Source organism: Choloepus didactylus, chromosome 9, assembly GCF_015220235.1.
Source record: "Choloepus didactylus isolate mChoDid1 chromosome 9, mChoDid1.pri, whole genome shotgun sequence".
In the NCBI taxonomy this organism is placed as follows: domain Eukaryota; kingdom Metazoa; phylum Chordata; class Mammalia; order Pilosa; family Megalonychidae; genus Choloepus; species Choloepus didactylus.
The window spans coordinates 95390736-95412580 of NC_051315.1; the positions used below are offsets into that span (position 1 = coordinate 95390736).

General features: G+C 36.1%; 1 protein-coding gene across 6 annotated transcripts in view; it reads left to right on the forward strand.

The window, feature by feature from the left end:
- The window catches only part of CARF (calcium responsive transcription factor), a 150864-nt gene extending 131061 nt beyond the window's left edge, over window positions 1-19803 (forward strand). For 5 of the 6 annotated variants that reach the window (XM_037849081.1, XM_037849079.1, XM_037849080.1 and 2 more), the window contains one exon: window positions 5552-5606. The gene's annotated coding sequence lies outside the window, so the exon portion shown is untranslated. Of the gene's footprint in view, window positions 1-5551; window positions 5607-18736 lie in introns of those variants that run through there. The other variant, XM_037849077.1, reaches the window with a different exon arrangement.
- The last annotated feature ends 2042 nt before the right edge of the window (window positions 19804-21845 follow it).

Genomic DNA, 21845 nt, shown 5'->3' on the forward strand with positions numbered 1-21845 from the left:
GTCCTCTCCAACACTTGTAATTTTCTGTTCATTTAATAGTGGCCATTCTAGCCATTGTAGTTTTGCTTTGCACCTTTTCATGTGCCTTTTAGCCATTTATATTCCTCTTTAAAAAGTTGTTCAAGTCTTTTGCCCATTTTTTAAAATTCATTTTATTGAGGTATGTTCACATACCATGCAGTCATACAAAACAAAGAGTACATTCAATTGTTTACAGTGCCATTATATAGTTGTACATTCATCACCAAAATTAATTTTTGACATTTTCCTTAATAAGAATAAAAATTAAAGTGAAAAAAGAACAAATAAAGTAAAAAAGAACACTGGGTGCCTTTTTTTTTCTTCCCCCATTTTTCTACTCTTCCATCCATAAACTAACAAAGGGGAGTGTGGTCCATATGGGTTTCCCAATCACATTGTCACCCCTCATAAGCTACATTTTTATACAATCATCTTCAAGATTCCTGGGTTCTTGGTTGTAGTTTGATAGTTTCAGGTATTTACTGCTAGCTATTCCAATTCATTAGAACCTAAAAATGGTTGTCTATATTGTGCGTAAGAGTGCCCACCAGAGTGACCTCTCAGCTCCTTTTGGAATCTCTCTGCCACTGAAGCTTATTTCATTTCCTTTCACATCCCCCTTTTGCCCATTTTTAAAATTGGATTTTTTGTCTTTTAATTGTTGAGTTGTAGGATTTTTAAAATATATTCTGGATATTAAACCCTAATTGGATATGTGGTGTTCTAGTTTGTTATGCTGCCAGAATGCAAAACACCAGAGATGGATTGGCTTTTATAAAAGGGGGTTTATTTGGTTACACAGTTACAGTCTTAAGGCCATAAAGTGTCCAAGGTAACGCATCAACAATTGGGTACCTTCACTGGAGGATGGCCAATGGCATCTGGAAAACCTCTGTTAGCTGGGAAGGCACGTGGCTGGCATCTGCTCCAAGTTCTGGTTTCAAATGACTTTCTCCCAGGATGTTCCTCTCTAGGCTTCAGCTCCTCACAAATGTCACTCCTAGTTGCTCTTGGGACGTTTGTCCTCTCTTAGCCTCTCCAGAGCAAAAGTCTGCTTTCCAAGGCCATCTCCAAAGTGTCTCTGTAAGCTGAAGCTCCTCTCTCAGTTCTAATGTGTTCTTCAAAGTATCCCTCTTGGCTGTAGCTCCTCTTCAAAAGTTCACTCTCAGCTTCTCTGAGTTCCCTCTGTCTGTCAGCTCATTTATGTGGCTCTAGTGACTCAACTTAGACCCACCCTGAATGGGTGGAGCAACACCTCCATGGAAATTATCCAATCAGAGTCATCATCCACAGCTGGGTGGGGTGTATCTCCAAAGAAACACTCGAAGAATTACAATCTAATCAACACTGATAACGTCTGCCCACACAAGATTACAGCAAAGATAATGGTGTTTGGGGGACACAATATATTCAGACTGGCACATGTGGTTTCCAAACATTTTCTCCCTTTTAGTTGGCTGCCTTTTTACTTTCTTGACAAAGTCCTTTGAAGCACATAGTATTTAATTCTGAGGCAGTCCCATTTATCTATCTTTTTCTTTCATTGCTTGTACTTTGGGTGTAAAGTCTAAGAAACCACCTCCTAACACAAGATCTTGAATATGCTTCCTTACATATTATTTCAGAGTTTTATGGTCCTAGCTCTTACATCTTGGTCTTTGATCCATTTTGAGTTCATTTTTGTATAAGGTATAAGATAAGTGTTCTCTTTCATTCTTTTGGATATGGCTATCCATTTCTCCCAGCTGTTGAAGACACTATTCTGTCCCAGTGGGGTAGCTTTAACAGCCTTGTCAAAAATAAATTGACCATAGATGTGATGGTCTATTTCTGAACTTTCAGTTTAATTCTATTAATCAGTTTATCTGTCTTTATGCCAGTACCATACTGTTTTTATTACTGTGGCTTTGAAATATGCTTAAAGTTAGGAAGTGCGAGACCTCCAACTTTGTTCTTTCTCAAGACTTTTTGGCTATTCAGGGCCCCCTGCCTTTCCAAATAAATTTGGTAATTGACTTTTCCATTTCTGCAGAGTAGGCTTTTGGAATTTTTATTGGGATTGACATCTTAACTATATTTAGTATTCCAATCCATGAACATGGAGTGTCCTTCCATTTATTTGGGACTTCTTTGATTTCTTTTAGCACTACTTTGTAGTTTTCTGAATACAGGCACTTTACATTCTTGGTTAAATTCTTTCTTAGGTATTTGATTCTCAAGTTACTGTTGTTATTGTTCCCTTTTTATAAATGAGAAATCGAGACTCAAAGAAGATAATTCTGTCAAGTGCCAGTCAACATTTGAAGATATAATTTAAAGAATTGCTTTGAAATTTCACTGTAAGTTGAGAATTAACTTCTTTCCCATTTATATTTGCTTAGTTATCTAAATCAGCAGTTCCTAACCTGTTGACTGAGACCCCTAAGGGGTGTATAAAGTAATTTTAGTGGAATCTGATATCTAACTTTCTATCTAGACTGAATAGATAATATGACCTGCATACACACACACACACACACACACACACACACACAACTATTTGTTCAAATGATTTAAAAAATACATTAATTTTGAACTATTACTAATTTATGGTATTTTTTTTTTTTTGTTCAGAAGTGCCACAATCAAAGAAATGATGAGTGGAAGGGACAGTTTGGGAAAACATTGATCAGTGGGCTCTGGAAGATTTTTTACTTTGGCACTTGTTTTTCAGTTTTTCTATTTTATCACCATGGGTTAGTCAGCTAATATTACTGGTCTCAGTTTGTACACTTGTAAAGTAGCAGATAGTTAATAAAATTCATTCTAATCCTGAAATCCTACTCTAGCCTTCCTCAAATTTACTGATACTCTTCAACTAATATATCATATTTGCATAATCTGTCAAACTAGGGTGGAAGAGAGAGATTTATACTTTATCAGAGGTATCAGTAAATAGTAGTAGATAATAACTTTTTAGACCTAGAACAGACCTTGGTGATAATCTAGTCCAATGCTTTCTTTTCCTTGTGTATTTTTTGTTTTGTTTTTTACTAAGTAAAAAACTACTTAGGGGCTAAGTAATTTCCCCAAAATCATAGTTTCAGAGTCAGGGCTGTAACTTAAATGTACTTTTAAAGCATTAATGCTCTATCCAATAAATTAAAATATTTATATTGTATCAGAGTTTCTATCAAGAAGCCAAAGATTAAACAGACGATTTGTCTGATACATTATTTGAAACTTGCCACTGAGTAAATTTAATTAAAGAATTAAAATTATGAAAGTAATAAACTTTCATTGAAGGCCCTTGAAAATGATAGAAAAATAATTGTATTTAAAGCCTCGCAGCTTTTTGTCTTCTTTAAGTATCATTTGGATCATATTCAATTATAAATTCTGCTTTTTTTATTGAACATTATATTGCATTTCCCATTGCCTCAAAGATTCTTCAAAATTGTTTTTAATGAATATGTTATTTCATAATATAGGTACATCACATCTATTTATCTATTCTCCATATTGTTTGACATTTAGATTTTTTCCAGTTTTTATGCCAAATATTTTTTGTTTAGAAATATTTTTTTTACATTTCTGACTACTGTGTTTCTTGTTTATATTCCTAGATGTGGAGTTGCTATTTGAAGAGCATAAACATTTTTCACACTCTTGATAATATTAACAAATTTCTTTCTATAAATTTATGATTTTACTCTCTCAAGGTAGTTTTTGATTGTGCAACATAGTAGATTTTTATCTCATCCTCCTTTGAATTAAAGATGGTCATTTAATACTTTTCTAAGTTGAAATATCTCAGTTTTGTTGAAATTAACTTTTTTATCAGATTGATGTTTTTCATATACTGTTTTCATTTTTTTCTTATATGAAGTATTGATTTATTGATTTAGCCAATTTTTAGATTGCAGTCTACTTTTTAAAAAATCTACTTCTGTGGACTCTGTGGTTTTTTAAACATTTCTGTGGGTTCTTTTCTTCTTTTTTATTTATATGAATAACATAAATATTCTAGTTGTAAAAGATTCAAACAATATAGAAATATATATAGCAAATGACATCCTCCTCCAACAACTTTCTTTTTAGGTAATAACTATCAATAACATTTTAGAATACACTATTCCTGTCCTTGTTCTATTAATATGTTTTATTAATATGTACATATCTTCATATTATTCACATATATATGTGTGTATATATATGTATCTATATATATTTATCTCATATAAAATCTGTCAGCAACTAAGCATCTTCACTAAATACTGTGTCTTAGAGAGTTTTCTTTTTTCCCCCACAATGTAAAAAGCTTTTTCCCCCTTAATTACATGCATGATACATGATCATTATTTTAAAAATTGAACAAGATGTAAAAGATGTTTTTAAAACCAAAATCATCTCATTCTTTTCTCAAGGCTGTTGTATGGAACACAACATGTTTTTTTATATTAAGTGTATTAATTCTCTGTCTACAATAGTTACATTTTCCTGTTTGTGGTTTCTCTTTTAATTTTGATAACTTCTATGCTTAGATAATCCTTTTCCTTTCCTTCAACTAGACAGCAGATAAACATTTATCTAAAATTTCTTATAGCTTTCTTATGTCTTTTTTTCATATTTGGACTTGTTTTGGTGTAGAGAATAAGTAAAGTTTATATGAGTATTTTTCAGGTAATCAATTCTCCTAACACTATGAAATTAATTTTTTGATTTTTAGATTCACCTTTGCAAGGAGTTGGTGGGTTGTAAGGAGTGGATGGTTTAGGGCTGTGAGCAAAGCATTGCTATCCCTTTTTTTTTTTTTTTTTTTTTCAGTGAGAAAATTGAGGTTCAAGGAGGTTAAATAAGATTCCCCTGGGTTATCTAGTGAGGACAGAACTGTCTACCTGACTCCAAAACCAGTTTAGTCTTCCACCACATTGCCTTATGTATTTTGAATTATTTTCTATGACAGTGAAAGAATGATCCAAAACTTTTGGGCAGATTATATTTAAAAAAAAAAAAAGACTTCAATAAACAGCCAGTATGGGAATCATGTGTAAGTACCAAATGACTTTGAGAGTGCCTCAAAAGTTATAAAATAATTTGTTCTGTTGTGAAAATTGAAAATTAAATGGAACATAGAAAAAAATTTAGTCATGACATTGAATAATGGCATTAACCTTAAAAGTGGATCCAGAAACACAAGATAATGTTGTATTGATCAACTGAGATTAAATTAAGTCTCTATTTGTTACCATAATGGCATTAACCTTAAATCTGGATCCAGAAACACAAGATAGTGTTGTATTGATCAATTTAGATTAAATTAAGTCTCTATTTATTACCTAATCATTTAGAAATGACCAAAATTTTCAACAGATGTAGGCCCAACTTAAAATGTAGATTATGTGGTACACAGAAAATTCAGTTTAGAAAGTGTGATGATTATTAGATTCATGTGTCAGTTTGGCCAGGTGATGGTTTTCCAGTTGTCTGTTAAAGCAAGCACTGGCCTAACCATTATTGTAAGGTCATTTATGGCTATATTCTTTTCCAGAAAGCTGGTTTATTAAATTGCATCTGTGACTGATTACATCAATGGAATATCTTCCACAATAAGAGAATTGAATCAGCTGGATTTAATCCAATCAGTAGAAGAGTTTTAAGGGAGAAGAGAGAGAACTTTCACTTCTTCAGCCAGCCAGCCTCTCCTGGTCGGAGTGCCAGCTCACAGCCTACCCTATGGAATTTCTCTTCTTCAGCCAGCCTTTCTTGGGGAGTTCATCAAAAACTTTCATTGGAGTTGCCAGCTTGCTGCCCGCCCTATGGAATTTGGACTTGTGCATCCTACCCTACAGAATTTGTACTCGTACATCCCCACAGTTGCGTAAGACACTTCTATAAAATCTCAAATTTACAGATATCTCCTATTGATTTTGTTTCCCTAGAGAACCCTGACTAATAAAGTGCTAAAGACCTTCTCAACCAGTTTTTATCTCTTGCAGAGCAGCTAAAATTCAGACACCCGTTTAGAGACACATGCCATGTATAAATACAAAGAGGACTGAAAGAAGTGGTTTCAAATAGGAGCCTCAAACTGAAGGTTATATGAGAAGATGTTGATTTGTGATTGAGTAGCTCCACGAAGGCAACTCCTTGTATTGCACTTTAGAGTGAGCAGCATTTGTTTAATGATGTAACGAAGGTTAGTGAATTTTAGAGAAACTCCCGGGAAGCCAGCTAGTTGCTAATATAAGCATCTATGGAATTGTATCTCTTCCTTTTTCCTCTTCTCAACTCTCAATGCCAGGGCACTCAGAGAAACACTGATACTTAAAACACTGTATTTTTTACATAATTTTTCTTTAAACCTACAATTTGTCTAATTAAATTTAAAAAAACCACTAGAATATTAAACTGAAAAGAAGGAGCAGAATAATTCAGATCACAACAGATGCAGCAGCTAGTTAAAATTTTGTAGCTATAAAGCAAATGAATAAGATAATTTTGTGAAATATTACATTACCAATATTAGGAGCTAAAATAATTCAGAACCTTAAGGAAAGATGAACTTAGAAAGCAAGATTTCTGAGAATGAATCAAATTCTGAGTGGCATGCAGGGGAAACCCTGTGTTAATACTCAACTAGTTTTTTTTTTTTTCCACATTTGTGCTAATAGTGAAAACAGTAGGTATTGTTGTATTCTCAAGGCTGATGTGGTCTCCTCAACCCTAGAAAACTAGCAAAACAATTTATCAGCCTACCCTGAAGGTGTGGCACTTCAGAGCAGCCTGAGCTCTGCATCTCCCAGAGAGCTGCATGAACACTACGATCCACTTTTACTTTTCCTCATCCTCTTCTTCCCCAACGTCAGAAGAATTAACCTTACTTTCTCAAATGCCCTTTGTGAATAACTGTTTGGGTTTTTAATCAGTTATGGCACTATTAAAAACATACGCAGTTTAAGGTCATAAATTTTCAATATTCTCTGTGATTATGTTAGTTTCTTTGTTATAATAATTAATGAAACTGGCTGTCTTTAGTCCATAAAGTTACTCTACTTTGTTTATCTAGTTGCCAGGTGCATAAAAAGAGAACAGAGGGTGGTTTCTTTTCAAGGAAAGCAAGACATAATAAAACAATTTAAAAGTACGTGATAAGTTGAATGAAAATATATTCTTGATTCCTTTCTTATGAATATAATTTAGTTTTATATTTCCTCCATTGGTTGTAGTACACTAAAACATTATCCATTTACTTTTCTAGATGAATACTAGTATGTGTATCTTTACAAAATAAAACTGGATATATCAGGATTCACTATATTTACATAGTAATGCATTTGTGTGACTACTGCATGCATTGTAAAAATTGATTCAACTCTACTTTTCTACATTTACTTTTCCTTTAGATGCTCTTATAATTTGATAATGCCTTAGGTGTAATAATAATACCTTGCAAAGTGTTGTACAGTCTGCAGATATGGAAGCATTATATATAGTGTCTCTCATTTGAGCTTTATATCTCCCTCATGAGATAGGTAGGATTTGTTGTTCACTTTTTTCCAAAGTATTTTCACATGTTGCTTAAATTTTCTTTACAAAATTTCTGTTTAAGCCAAGTATAAGTATTAATTTCCTATTTTGTAGCTGAGGGCACTGAATTATAGGGAATAAGTGGCATGTTAATTTATATTGCATGTGTAATCATTTGGTGCTAAAATTCTATAGACAATCATTTGGAATTAGTCTTCTGATACTTAGCTGAGTAATTTTTATATTTAAGATTAGCTAAGCCGCAACTTTAAATCTTAGGATTCTTAAAATTCCTTACTTGCCACATCTTTGGAATAATTCTGCTCACAGTGCAGTACTGAAACATTTATTTTAAAGATTACTTTGTATGAAAGAAGAATTATATTCAACTTAAGAAGAATTGTATGGACTTTGTACATAGAAACAAAATTAAACATATAGTAAATAACAAAGTTTAACCATTTATTTTTTCATTAATATACATGGAATCTTAGTACTTCAAAGGCTCTTGTTAAAAGGGGAGTTACATAATAACTTGCTACATAGTAGCAGGCACTTTCTTTTTTTGCTTTCTTGCCTGCCCTTCCCCAAGCTATGCAGCATTTGGACTATTAATAATGCTGAAATAGGTATTCTTAATTTAACATGTACTTAATTAACGAAATTCCAAAACTAATGATAAAAGATAACATTTATTGAGTTTCAGATGCTTTATATTTATTATCTTAATCCTCATAACTAACCTAGATACTGTCTTCCTGATTTTACGGAAGAAAAACAAACTCACAGAGGTTAAATACCTTGCCTATGATCACACAGCTAGGAAACCAAGAAGTAAGATCTGAATCTAAGACTTTTACTCCAAAATCCATGTTACAACAAGATTTAACTCTAAAGTAAACAATTTATGTGAATCAAAATTCACCATAATGATGAATATGCTTCCTGCCATCCTACAGAATTCATGTTTGTAGATTAAAAGATAATCCCTTCAGATAAGGGATTGTGGGGTATGCGTTAAAATATTAAATTGGGAATTATATTTTTTCCATAGTAGTATTAATATTGTAATTTTATTTTCAACCCCCCTTTGGTCTCTGTAATCCCTCGCAAATAAAAAAAAACAAAAAGCAATTTAATTTAAAAGATGTTACAAAGAGGTAATAGAGGGACAATCTTTAAAGAAGATTAGCCCTGACTTCCTACTGTCTTAGAATTGGCATACCACTAGCTCAGATATTAGAGTTGGAAAGCCAACATTTCATTCTGTGGTTACTAAACATTTGGAGCTCTTTAAATTTCAAACCTAATCTAGTTTTCCAAGAGTTTTTATTTTGAAGGGTTGTTAAGTTTTGTTACATACTTTTACTGGATCTCTTGAAATAAGTAAATGGTTTTTCTCTTTTTGTCTGTTAAATTGGTAAAATACATAGATTGGTATTTGAATAGTACCGGTGGTAAATGTCTTCTGGTACACATGTTCACAGTTTCTCCAGAGAATACCCAAAGGAGTACAATTGTTGGGTCTTGGGATATGCGTATCTTCAGCTTTACTAGATAGGTAGTGTCAAACGATTTCCAAACTGATTGTACTAATTTACACATACACTAATTTACACACTCATTAAGAGTGTATGATAATTCCAATTGTTCCATATCTTAACTAATACTTTCTACTGTCAGACTTTTTAATTTTTGCAAATCTGATAGCATATAGCGGTTTTTAATTGTGGTTTTAAGTTGCATTTCCCTAATGGCAACTGAGTTTGAGCACCTTTTCAATGTTTGTTGAACATTTGTATTTCCTTTCCTGTGAATGGACAGTTCAAGTATTTTGCCCCTTTTATTCTTTTGGATGTCTGTATTTCTTACTAATTTCACAGAATTCTTAATATATTGTAGATAAGAATCTTTTATCAAGTTTATGTGCTAAGATATATTTTCCCATTTCAGAGTGTCTTTTCGCTCTATGGTGATCCTCAGGAACAAGTTTTCTTAATCATAAGGTAGTTCTACTTATCAAATTTTTCTTTTATGGTTAGTGTTTTTTGTTTCTTATTTAAGAAATCATTCTACTTAGAGATCATGAAGATATTACCTATTAAAAAGCTTTATAGTTTTGCCTTTCTTATTAGTTCTTTTTTATCTAGTAAAGCCTGGAGTGAATTTTGCATACAGTGTGAGATGGGGTAAAAAAAAAATTTTTTTTTCATTGGTGGTCAGTTATCTCAGCCCCTTTTATTGACCTTTCATTCCCCACTTCTTTGCAATGTCACCTGCCGTGTTATTTGACCATGTATGTGTATGTCTGTTTATAGACTTCCTATTCTGTTCCATGTATCTGTCGAGACTGTCACCAATGCTACACCTTACTAATTACTAAAATTATGTAACAAATCTTGATATATTCTAAAGCAAGTTTCCCACATTACTATTCTTATTTATTTATTTAGTTGAGAACTTGTGGGTTTACAGGACAACCATGAATAAAATACAGGAGTCCCATATACCATCCTGTTATTAACACCCTGTGTTGGTATTCTACATTTGTTACAACTGATAAAAGTACGTTTTGGTAATTATGCTATTATTTTCGACCATGGTTTAACTAAGGGATTGCTATTTGTGTTGTGCAGTTCCATGGAGTTTTGAAATTTTTTTATTCTGGAAACAAATATACAACCTAACATTTCCCTTTTTAACCACTTTCAAATATGTAATTCAGTCCTATAATTATATTCAAAATGTTGTGCCACCATCACCACCAACCATTACCCATCGCCTCAAAAGGAACTCTCTAATCATTTTTTTATATTTTTTTATTGAGATTGTTCACATACCATACAACTATCCAAAGATCGAAAGTGTACAATCAATTGCCCATGGTACCATCATACAGCTGTGCATCCATCACCACAATTAATTTTTTTTCAATCTTTAGAACATTTTCATTACTCCAGAAAAGAAATAAAGACAAAAATAGGAAACTCAAATCCTCCCATACCCCTAACCACCACCTTCCATTATTGATTCATAGTTTTGGTATAGTACATTTGTTACTGTTGATGTAAGAATGTTAAAATACTACTAACTGTAGTGTATAGTTTGCAATAGGTATATATATTTTCCCTATATGCCTCTCTATTATTAACTTCTAGTAATAGTGTCATACATTTCTTCTGGTTCATGACAGAGATTTCTAATATTTGTATAGTTAATCACAGACATTGTCTACCACAAGATTCACTGTGCTGGCACTCACAGGTGCTGAACTCTGGCTCTGAGTCCCAGGTGCCACACAGACACCCAAAGCTCCAGGGACTGACCACATCACAGACAAACAACTCAGAATCTGAATATTTAGAAATAACTGTTATAACTCATGAATAAATGTGACTGCTGTAAGAGCTTACAATCTAGGAACCTTTATATAAGCCTTACCATTATAGCCCATGTTTCCAGATTCAATTCTCAGTGTTTACACATTAATAGTCTATATTAGTGAGGCATTATAATGTTTGTCTTTTCATTTCTGGTTTATTTCACTCAACCTACTGTCCTCATCATTCATTCACCTAGTTGCATACCTCATAACTTCATTCTTTCTTGCTGCTCCCTCATGCAAAAACATTCTTATATTTGTACACTTAATCACACACATTGACCACTCTAAGTTTTTCACTAAGTTATACAGTCCCAGTCTTTATCTTCTATCTTTCCTTCATCATACAGACCCATAACTTTCCTCTTTCAATCATATTTACGGTCATCTTTTTTCAATGTACTTACAATATTGTACTACCATCACACAGTATTGTGCTATCTATTTCTAGATCTACACAATCCTCTGGAACATTGTATTCTCCTTCAACATCAAATGTCCAATCTCTACCCTCTTTCTATCTCCTGATACCTTCATTTCTACACTCTTCTCCAAACCTCTCTCTCCTGTCTTTTCCCATTTGTCTTTAGCACTCACGTTAGTATTTCCTGTAGAGGAGATCTCCTGTTCACAAACTCTCTCAGTGTCTGTTTATCTGTAAATATTTTAAACTCTCCCTCATTTTTGAAGGACAATTTTGCCAGATATAGGATTCTTCTTTGGCAGTTTTTCTCTCTCAGTATCTTGAATATGTTATACCACTGCTTTCTCGCCTCCATGGTTTCTGCTGAAAGATCCACACTTAGTCTTATTGAGCTTCCCTGGTATGTGATAGATTGCTTTTCTCTTGCTGCTTTCTGAATTCTCTCTTTGTCTTTGACATTTGAAAATATGATTGGTAAATGTCTTGGAGTAGATCTATTTGCATCAGTTCTGTTTTGGGTACACTGTGTTTCTTGGACCTGTAATGTTATGTCTTTCATAAGAGTTGGGAGATATTCCTTGATTATTTCCTCTATTATTCCTTCTGCCACTTTTCCCTTCTCTTCTCCATCTGGGACACTATAACACATATATTCATGTGCTTCATGTTGTCCTTCAGTTCCCTGAGACCCTGCTCATATTTTTCCATTCTTTTCCCTATTTGTTCCTTTGTTTGCAGGATTTCAGATGTCCTGTCCTCCATCTCACTGATCCTTTCTTCTGCCTCTCCAAGTCTTCTGTTATATGTCACCAGTGTGTTTTTCATCTCTTCGTGCCTTTCATTCCCATAAGTTCTGCCAGTTGTTTTTTCAAGCTTACGAATTCTTCCTTGTGACCACCTAGTGTCTTCTTTATATCCTTTATCTCTTCTGTCACATTCTCTCTCACCTCGTTGATTTGATTTAAAAGATCTGTTTGAATATGTATAATTAGTTGTTTCAACTCCTGAATCTCAGTTGAAATGTTAGTTTCCTTCTTTGACTGGGCCATATCTTCCCATTTCCTGATGTGGCTTGTGATTTTCTGCTGTCTTGGCATGTGGTTTTCTTGACTGCTTTATATTGGAGGTTGTTTTCTCTCTTTTGCCTAAGGTTTTCTTGTTGGTTGACTTTGATCCAAAACAAGGCTGGGTTTCCATACAGGGTGTATAAACCAGCTCCTATGTTCCCAAGAAAGGGTCCTTGCACTTTCTGGACTGTACAGCAGATGGCACTGTTCAGTAACTTAATTGTCCTCAGAGGCTGCTCTGCCTAGGAGTTGGCTGCAGGCTGCTGCTACCCTCAAGGACTGGGGAAGGACTTTCAGACCTAGGGCTGGAAAATGCATCTCTGCCCACGTTTTCTCAGTCTCTTTGTCCCTCACTGACCTGGGCCTTGAAATGTCCTCTCTGACCACTGAGTCTTCAAACAGTGAGGGTATTTTTCACTGCTGTGATATTTTAAAATCTGTACCCAGTGAGAAGGATCCCATCTGCCTTTTCTTTGCCTTTCCCACATGTAGACTGAGTGAGGGGGAAGAGGACCAGCTGGTCTGGGATGGAAAATTCCTACCTGATAATACTTCTCTTTCTTCAGTTCAGCATTTGCAGGGTCTTACTCCAGTCTATATCCTCCTCGAGAGTTCCAAACAATTCAGAATTGCCCCTTTTTTGTTGAATCTCTGGAGAGAAGTTTTCATTAGCTGTTTATGTCACCATGTGATGACATCACCCCTCTAGTGTTTTCTTGATGTCCTTTATGTCTTTAGGAGATTTGTATGTACTTTTGTGATTAGTTGTTCAAAATTCTGTGTCTCCTCTGGATTTTTAATTTGGTCATTTGGCTCATCCATATCTTCTTGGATCTTCATATGCTTTGTAATTTTCTGTTGATTTATTTGCAAGTCTGTTTGGACATCTGCATAAAATTTGGCCAAACCTCAGTTTGCCAGAGTGTACTTTCCCTGTCTTCCCTGCAGATGGCACTCTTGTCCACCACTTCCCCTCAAGCTGTCTGCAGCTTCATTTTGAGAGGGATCCAAACCAGGTGGAAATCCAATCAGCACAGCAGTTCTCTGTGCACACTGGCAACTGCCAGCCCCAGAAGTATAGTTTAAGCACTGTGCAGTTCAGTGGGGAATCTGCTTGAGGCCATGGTTGGTCTGGTGATTCCCTGTCTTCCCACTGAATTAATCTTGGGTGGTGGGGCTGCAAGTTTCACCTTCCCCAGTCCTTAGCCAGCTCAGAAGTTCCCTGCTTTCGTAGGCCCGCAAAATCCCTGCTTGCCATGCACCCACAGGCCTCTGGAGTGGGTGAGGGGCTCTTGGTGCTTCTGTATAGCAATCTCCCTTGTCCCTGCCTCTCTGCCCATGCATCCTGCAGGCCTCTGTGGAGAAGGAATATAGGCAGCAGAACATAGAATGTCTCTCACCTGCTGTGGCCTGCCTCAGCTTTGAGGGGTGGGCAAGGGGCACTGCAGCAAGGACTGTGTGTATGGCTAACACAAGTCTATTGGTTCGCAAGACTCCTCACAGGAGCTCTTTGCTGCAGAACTGAGAAGGGTTATCTCCCCAGTTGCTTGAGGAGATGGGAGTGTGGGAATGCAGAGCACCTCCCTCTCTCATTCCAGCCAACATGTAGCTGCCAGCCATGGAGGCAGTCCTAGTTGAATAAACTCACCCCATCCTTTCAGTCATAATTTCTCTGCTTTTTCATCCAGGTCCCCCCTATATATTGTAGAGGTCCTTCTGCAGCTGCTCATACCATGGAGCCACTGTTCAGTCGTTTTCTGCCTTTCTCTAGCTTTTCCTGGGGGGATATTCCATCATCGTCTGAGAAGTCTATAATATCCTTTTAAAGCATTGTGCCAGTTCGATGTATTATGTCCCCCAAAATGACATTAATATGATGTAATCTTGTGTGGGCAGATGTATCAGTGTTGATTAGATTGTAATTCTTTGAGTGTTTCCATGGAGATGCACCCCACCCAACTGTGGGTAATGACTCTGATTGGATAATTTCCATGGAGGTGTTACCCCACCAATTCAGGGTGGGTCTAAATTAAATCACTGGAGCCACATAAATGAGCAGACAAACAGAAGGAACTCAGTGCAGCTGAGAGTGACATTTTGAAGAGGAGCTACAGCCAAGAGGGCCACTTTGAAGAATGCACAGAAGCTGAGAGAGTAGCTGCAGATGAGAGACAGTTTGAAGATGGCTGTTCAAAGCAGACTTTTGCTCCGGAGAAGCTAAGAGAGGACAAATGCCACAAAAGCAACTGAGAGTGATATTTTTGAGGAGCTGTGGCCTAGAGAGAAATGTCCTGGGAGAAAGCAATTTTGAACCCAGAACTTTGGAGCAGATGCCAGCCATGTGCCTTCCCAGCTAACAGAGTTTTTCCAGACACCATTGGCCATCCTCCAGTGAAGGTACTGATTGCTGATGTGTTACCTTGGACATTTTATGGTCTTAAGACTGTAACTTTGTAACCAAATAAACCCTCTTTTATAAAAGCCAATCTATCTTATGTGTTTTGCATTCCAGCAGCATTAGCAAACTAGAACAAGCGTGTATTCTTTTTAATAAATTTTCTTTTAATGCCAGCAAAGTTCACTATGAACCAAGTACTGCATTAGCTATAGGAAACTTTCAGGATTTATCACAGAAGTCAGAAGTGGCAGGCAACAGCCCTGAGAGTCCAAAAGAGCAGAGTAGGAGATCCCATCCAGGCCAGTCCCCCAACTGTTGAAGCCAACTGTTTAGGTCAGGGTGGGTGGATGGCAGCTCTCCTGCCCCAGGAACTCTGTAGATTTTAAGCCTTTACCCCCTATTCCATACCCCTTCCCCATTATCTGCTAATCTATACTCTAGATTCTGACTGTGTAAGTTTGCCTGTTCTAATTATTTCATATCAAGTGAGATGATACAATGTTTATTGTTTGGTGTCTGGCTTATTTCATTCCACATGATATCCTCACAGTTCATGCATGTTGTCACATATATCAGAACTTCATTCCTTATTACACTGATGAATAATACTTTATTGTATGTATATATCATATTTTGTTTATTCATTCATCAGTTGATGAACACTTGGGTTGCTTGTATATTTTGGCAATTGTGAATAACAGTGCTGCTATGATCATCAGTGTGCAAATATCTGTTGATTCCCTCCTTTCAATTATTTTGGGATTATACCAAGAAGTGGAATTGTCAGGTTATATGGTAATTCTATATTTAACTTTCTGAGGAAATTCCAAACTGTCTTCCACAATGGCTGCACCATTTTATATTCCCATCAGCAATGAATGAGTGTTCCTCTTTCTCTACATCCTCTCCAACACTTGTAATTTTTCTTTTTTTAAATAGTAGTCTCTCTACTGAGTGTGAAATGCTATCTCATGGTGGTTTTGATTTGCATTTCCCTAATACCTCATGAGGCAGAGCATCTTTTCATGTACATTTTGGTCATTTGTGTGTCTTCTTTGGAAAAATGTCTATTCAAGTCCTTTGCCCATCTTTAGTTGGGTTTTTGTCTTTTTATTGTTGAGTCACAAAATTTCTTTATATATTCTAGATATTAAACCCTTATCGGATATGTGGTTTCCAAATATTTTCTCCCATCATTTAGGTTGTCGTTTTACATTCATGATAAAGTCATGTGAGGCACAAAGTTTTAAATTTTAATGAAGACCCATTTATCTATTTTTTTCTCTTGCTGTGCTTTGGTTGTAAAGTCTAAGAAACCATTGCTGCTTATAATTGTGACTAAGAGTCTCCCTCTGAGTGCCTCTTTGTTGCTCAGATGTGGCCCTCTCTCTCTACCTAAGCCACCTTGGCAGGTGATCTCACTGCCCCACCCCCACCCCCAATGTGGGACCTGACTCCCAGGGGTGTAAATCTCCCTGGCAATGCAGGATATGACTACCAGGGATGAATCTGGCCCTGGCATCATGGGATTGAGGGCATCTTCCTGACCAAAATGGGGATGCAAAATGAAACAAAATAAAGCTTCAGTGGCTGAGAGATTTCAAATAGAGTTGAGAGGTCACTCTGGTGGACATTCTTATGCACTATATAGATAACACTTTTTAGGATTTAATGTATTGGAATAGCTAGAAGTAAATACCTGAAAATACCAAATTCCAACCCAGTAGCCTTGACTCTTGAACATGACTGTATAACAATGTAGATTACAAGGGGATGACAGTGTGATTGTGAAAACCTTGTGGACTGCACTCCCTTTATCCAGTGTATGGATGGATGAGTAGATAAATGGGGACAAAAACTAAATGAAAAATAGGGTGGGATGGGGGGATGATTTGGGTATTCTTTTTTATTTTTATTTTTTATTGTTATTCTGATTCTTTCTGGTATAAGGAAAATGTTCAAAAATAGATTGGGGTGAGGAATGCACAACTCTATGATGGTACTGTGAACAGTTGATTGTATACCATGGATGACTGTATGGTGTGTGAATATATCTTAATAAAACTGAATTTAAAAAATTGGTAGCCATAAATGTGAGGTTTGATTTCTGAGCTCTCAATTCAGTTCCATTGGTCTTTCTGTCCTTTTGCCAGCACTGTGCTGTTTTGATTATTGTGGCTTTGTAATAAGTTTTAAGATCAGGAAGTATGATTATTTGATTTGTATATTGAGTACCTTCTCATTTATAGCTGGATATATTTTTCATATATTTTTGCTGTGGTTCCCAGGGGGTTAAAGTTTAACATCCCAAATATATAACAATCATGTTTTATTTGATACTAATTTTACTTCAATAGCATACTCATACAGTATTTATATATGCCTCCATCCTTCCAGCTTTTTTGTATTTATTACCAATTATATCTCTGTACAGTATATGTCCAGAACCATAGATTTATCATCACCTTTTATGCATTTGTATTTTAGCACCTGTAGGAAGTACGAAGTAAATTTACATACCAAAAAGTACAATACAATGTTACTAGCATTTACAATTACCCAAGTGTATATGTATTCCATTATATCATCTTAAATAGTGGTAGTTTTATTTCTTCTTTTTCAGTCCTTATGTCTATAAATTATTTATTTTTCTTTCTCTTGAACTCGTTCAAATAATGAGTCAAATGGAAGTGGTGATAATTTGCATTCTTGTCTTGATTTTATAAGTAATCCTTCTAAATGTTTCCCACTTAGAATCATGTTTGTTCTAGGTTTTTGTAGATAATCTTTATCAAGGCAAGGAAATTCTCTTCCATTCATAATGTGCTAAGAGTTTTTAAAATTATATATAAATATTAAATTTCATTGTATGCTTGTTTGAATTTGTTGTGGTGGTTGTAGTTTTTCCATTTGATCTTTTAATATGGAGAATTACATTTAGTTTTCTAATATTAAACCATTCTGTGGTAAACCCAACTCTGTTGAGGTTACATTTCTTATACATTGATTTTTTTAAATTTCTTATAATATTTTGTTTGTTTTTGTTATCAGGGTTATTCTGGTCCCAAATAATGTGTTGAGAAATATTCCTTTTTAACTGTTGTATGGAATCTAATTCATTTTTTTTTTTTTGCTGCTATTGTAAATAATATATATTTTTTTAATTTTTGATTTTTCTGCTTGTTGTAAGTAGAAATACAATTGAAGGCAGAGATTTTTATTTGTTTTATATATTAGTTTATCCCTAGTGCCTACAATGATGCCTACTAATAGAAATGACTGTACAGTTTTTGAATGAATAAATATTTTGTTCACTAAATTGTGAATAATGTTTTGTAACCTGCTTTAAAAACCTTCCATAGTAGAGACTGCTAATTGCTTACCCAATATCCATTTTCTGCTCTTTCCTTAGTAAAATATCCTAGTTTGTCTTTCATGGTAATGTGCTTAACCCAAACCCTACATTTCTCAGTCATCCTTGCAGATAAATGTGGCCAATGAAATGTAAAATGGAGTCATTAAGTTTCCACAAAATGTTTGTAGAAGGCTCCTCCTTAGGAAGCAAGTTCCTTTTTCCTTTCTTTCTTCCTTCTTTCTGCCTGGGACTCAGATGTTATCACTGGAGCCCTAGCAGACATCTAGTGACTATGAGGGCAAGCCCATGAGGAATGTATCCTTGATATCCATAAACAGTGAACAAATACCAAAACCCACTTATCTTAGTTTTACCAAGTGGCTGTGAGAAATACCACAGTATGGTTGGCTTAAACAATGGGAATTTATTGACTTGTGATTTCAGAGGATGAAAGTCTAAATTAAGGTACTTGCTAGAAGGTTTGCCTTCTCCCAGGGTTGGCAGCATTCTGGCTGGCCAGCAATCCTTGGGTTTCTTGTCTTTCTCATCACATGGCGATGTCCTCTCCTTTCTCTTTCAGGTTATCACTGACTTCTGGCTTCTGGCTCTCCACGTGCCTTTCTTTGACGAGGGCTGAATTTTTTCTGCTTATAAAGGACTCCAGTAATCTGGATTAAGGACTTCCCTCATTCAGTTGTTCCACACCTTAACTAAAATGACATCTTCAAGAGATCCTATTGACAGGAAGTTCACTCCTATGGGGATGCAGATTAAGATGAAGAACATTTCTGTATTGGGTTACATAATTCAATCTACCACATCACCTATCTCTGGACTTCAAGCTACCTGAGATAAAATAAACCTCTATTTTTTTAAGGGACTATATTTAAGCCTGCTGTTACTAGCATGCAAATATAAATACTGATACACCTATCAATATATTCTAAATATTAAAGAATATTTTAATTTGTGATCTTTATGACTTGTACTAGCTATATAGTTTGCTTCTATTTGCATGTCCCGTAATTAATTTACCCATTTCCATATGGCTTATTTGTATTTAAAATGCTGTAAGAGAAGTATGGCAGATTGCGTTTTCCAATGATGACCTCAACAATATTTCCCATCCCATATGCTCTTCTTATGATATGACCTTGACACTTCTCCCCTCAAGTGATGAGGTCTGTGTCCCTTTATAGGACAGACCTTTGTGACTGCCTTGATAAATAGAATATGGTTGCAACTATGCTATATGGCCTCTAAGGCTAGATTGTAAAAATGCCATGTACTTTCACCTTGCTCTCTTGGGATGTTTGCTGTTGGAACTCAGCCACCATGCTGTGAGGAAGCCTAAGGTGGCCCATTTAGAGACCACATGTAAAAGCTACAGGTAGGTGTTACATTAACAGTCCAGCTGAAGGCCCAGACAACAGCTAGCATCAACCACCAGACATGTAGGTAAAGATGTCTCCAGATGATTTCAGTCCTCAGCCATTGAGTCATCCTCAGTCTTTGAGTCTTCCCAGCTGAGGCCCTAGACATTCTGGAGCAGAGTCAAGCCATCCCTTCTTTTCCCTGTCCAAATTCCCAGTCCACAGAATCTGTGAGCACAATAAAATGGTTATTTTACACCACTATGTTTTGAGATGATCTGTTATACAGGAATAATACCTGGAATAAAAAGACTGAAAATCTTTAAAAGGACATTGATTGATGTAATTTCATAGTTTTGAGTCTCTGCATGGACATATTGATATAGTAAAAAGAATCAAATAAACTGGATGTTCAGCCATTATGGTGATGGTAGGTGTAGGGTTGTGTGACACTGCAAATTGTTTCCTCAAACCCATTTTCCATAATGAGTTTTTTGGTGGACACATGGCATTCCTAGTGAGAATAATAGTTTGCAGTATTCCTTCCAGCTAGTTGTAGCCATTTGACTAAGTTCCTGCCCATGGAATGTGAGGAGAAATGACATATACTTTCCACATCCCTTGCTTAAAAGGAAATTGCCGGCAGCTAAGATGGCAGCATAGAGAGAAGTGGAAAGCTAGTTAGTCCCCTTGGAACAACTAATAAACAACCAAGAACAGCTAGTAAATAATCCAGAATAACTGTGGGGGGACAAACGTGACCATCTACTCATCATACACCAACCTGAATTGGGAGGAATGCCCGAGATTGCAGCATAAAATCTGTAAGTAAAAACTGCAGATCCAAGCCGGGAACCCCCTTTCTCCACAGCCCGAGCTGCAAAGTCTCATGGAGCCAGAGAGCAGCTTTCTCTGAGCAAATGAACATAGCACAGCTGAACTCCAACTGGGGTTTTAATTAACATCTGTGTTCTGCTCAATAAGAATCCCCAACAAGCAGACAGAGGCTTTGGGTGAAGACTGACCTTGGAGAGCTGGAGGGTGGCTATGTACTAGCTGTGAAGGGGGCTTTCTGTCCCAGTTTCAGCTCAGTGGAGAAAGCTTCAGCCATTTTCAGTTCCCAGTGCTCTGATCCAGACAAGGATAGAGATAGCACAGGCAGAGAGAGACCACTGAAATGCTAATGACCTCTCCCTAAGGGGTCTATCTTCCCTAAGAGGAAAGAGGTGTGGCCCAGCTCTACTACACACCTTCCATTCAAAACCAGACCCCAGAGCCTGGGGGAAAACAGCCATGGGCCACACCTCCTTATACTAGCTTGGAGTTACAGGCTGACAGGTGTCACCTGCTGGGCAGAAAAGCACAGTGATCCGAGGTCTCACAGAGTATACCAATTTTCTAAGACACCCTCAGGGAAACTGGGTACTGAATAGTTCTTCCTTCTGGGACCAGAGCCTGTTTTGGCTGGGAAAACCTGATTGGGGTAACCAAGGAAACCATGCCTAGACAACAGAAAACTACAACCTACACTAAGAGAAATGAAGTTATGGCCCAGTCGAAGGAACAAACTTAATTCAACTGAGATACAGGAACTTAAACAACTAATACTAATACTAAGTCAATTCAAAATGTTTAGGGAGGATATGGCAAAAGAGATGGACTGTATAATGAAAACACTAGGCATACATAAGGTAGAAATTGAAAGTTCAAGAAACCAACTGGCAGAATCTATGGAAATGAAAGACACAATGGAAACATATAACAGCAGATCTCAAGAGGCAGAAGAAAACACTGAGGAACCAGAAAACAAGGCACCTGAAAGCCTACACACAAAAGAACAGGTAGAAAAAAGAATGGAAAAATATGAGCAATGTCTCTGGGAACTTAAGGACAAAATGAAAATTAGAAATGTATGTGTCATTGGTGTCCCTGAAGGAGAAGAGAAGGGAGAAGGGGCAGAAGCAATAATAGAGGAAATAATAAAGGAAAATTTCCCATCTCTTACGAAAGACATAAAATTATGGATCCAAGAAGTGCAATATACCCCAAACAGAATAAATTTGAATAGGCCTACACCAAGACACTTAATAATCAGATTATCAAATGTCAAAGATAAAGAGAGAATCCTGAAAGCAGCAAGAGGAAAGTGATCCATCACATACAAAGGAAGCTTGATAAGACTATGTGTGGATTTCTCAAAAGAAACCATGGAAGCAAGAAGGAAGTGGGGTGATGTATTTAAGGTAGTGAAAGAGAAAAACCACCAACCAAGAATCCTATATCTGGCATAACTGTCCTTCAAATATGAGGGAGAGC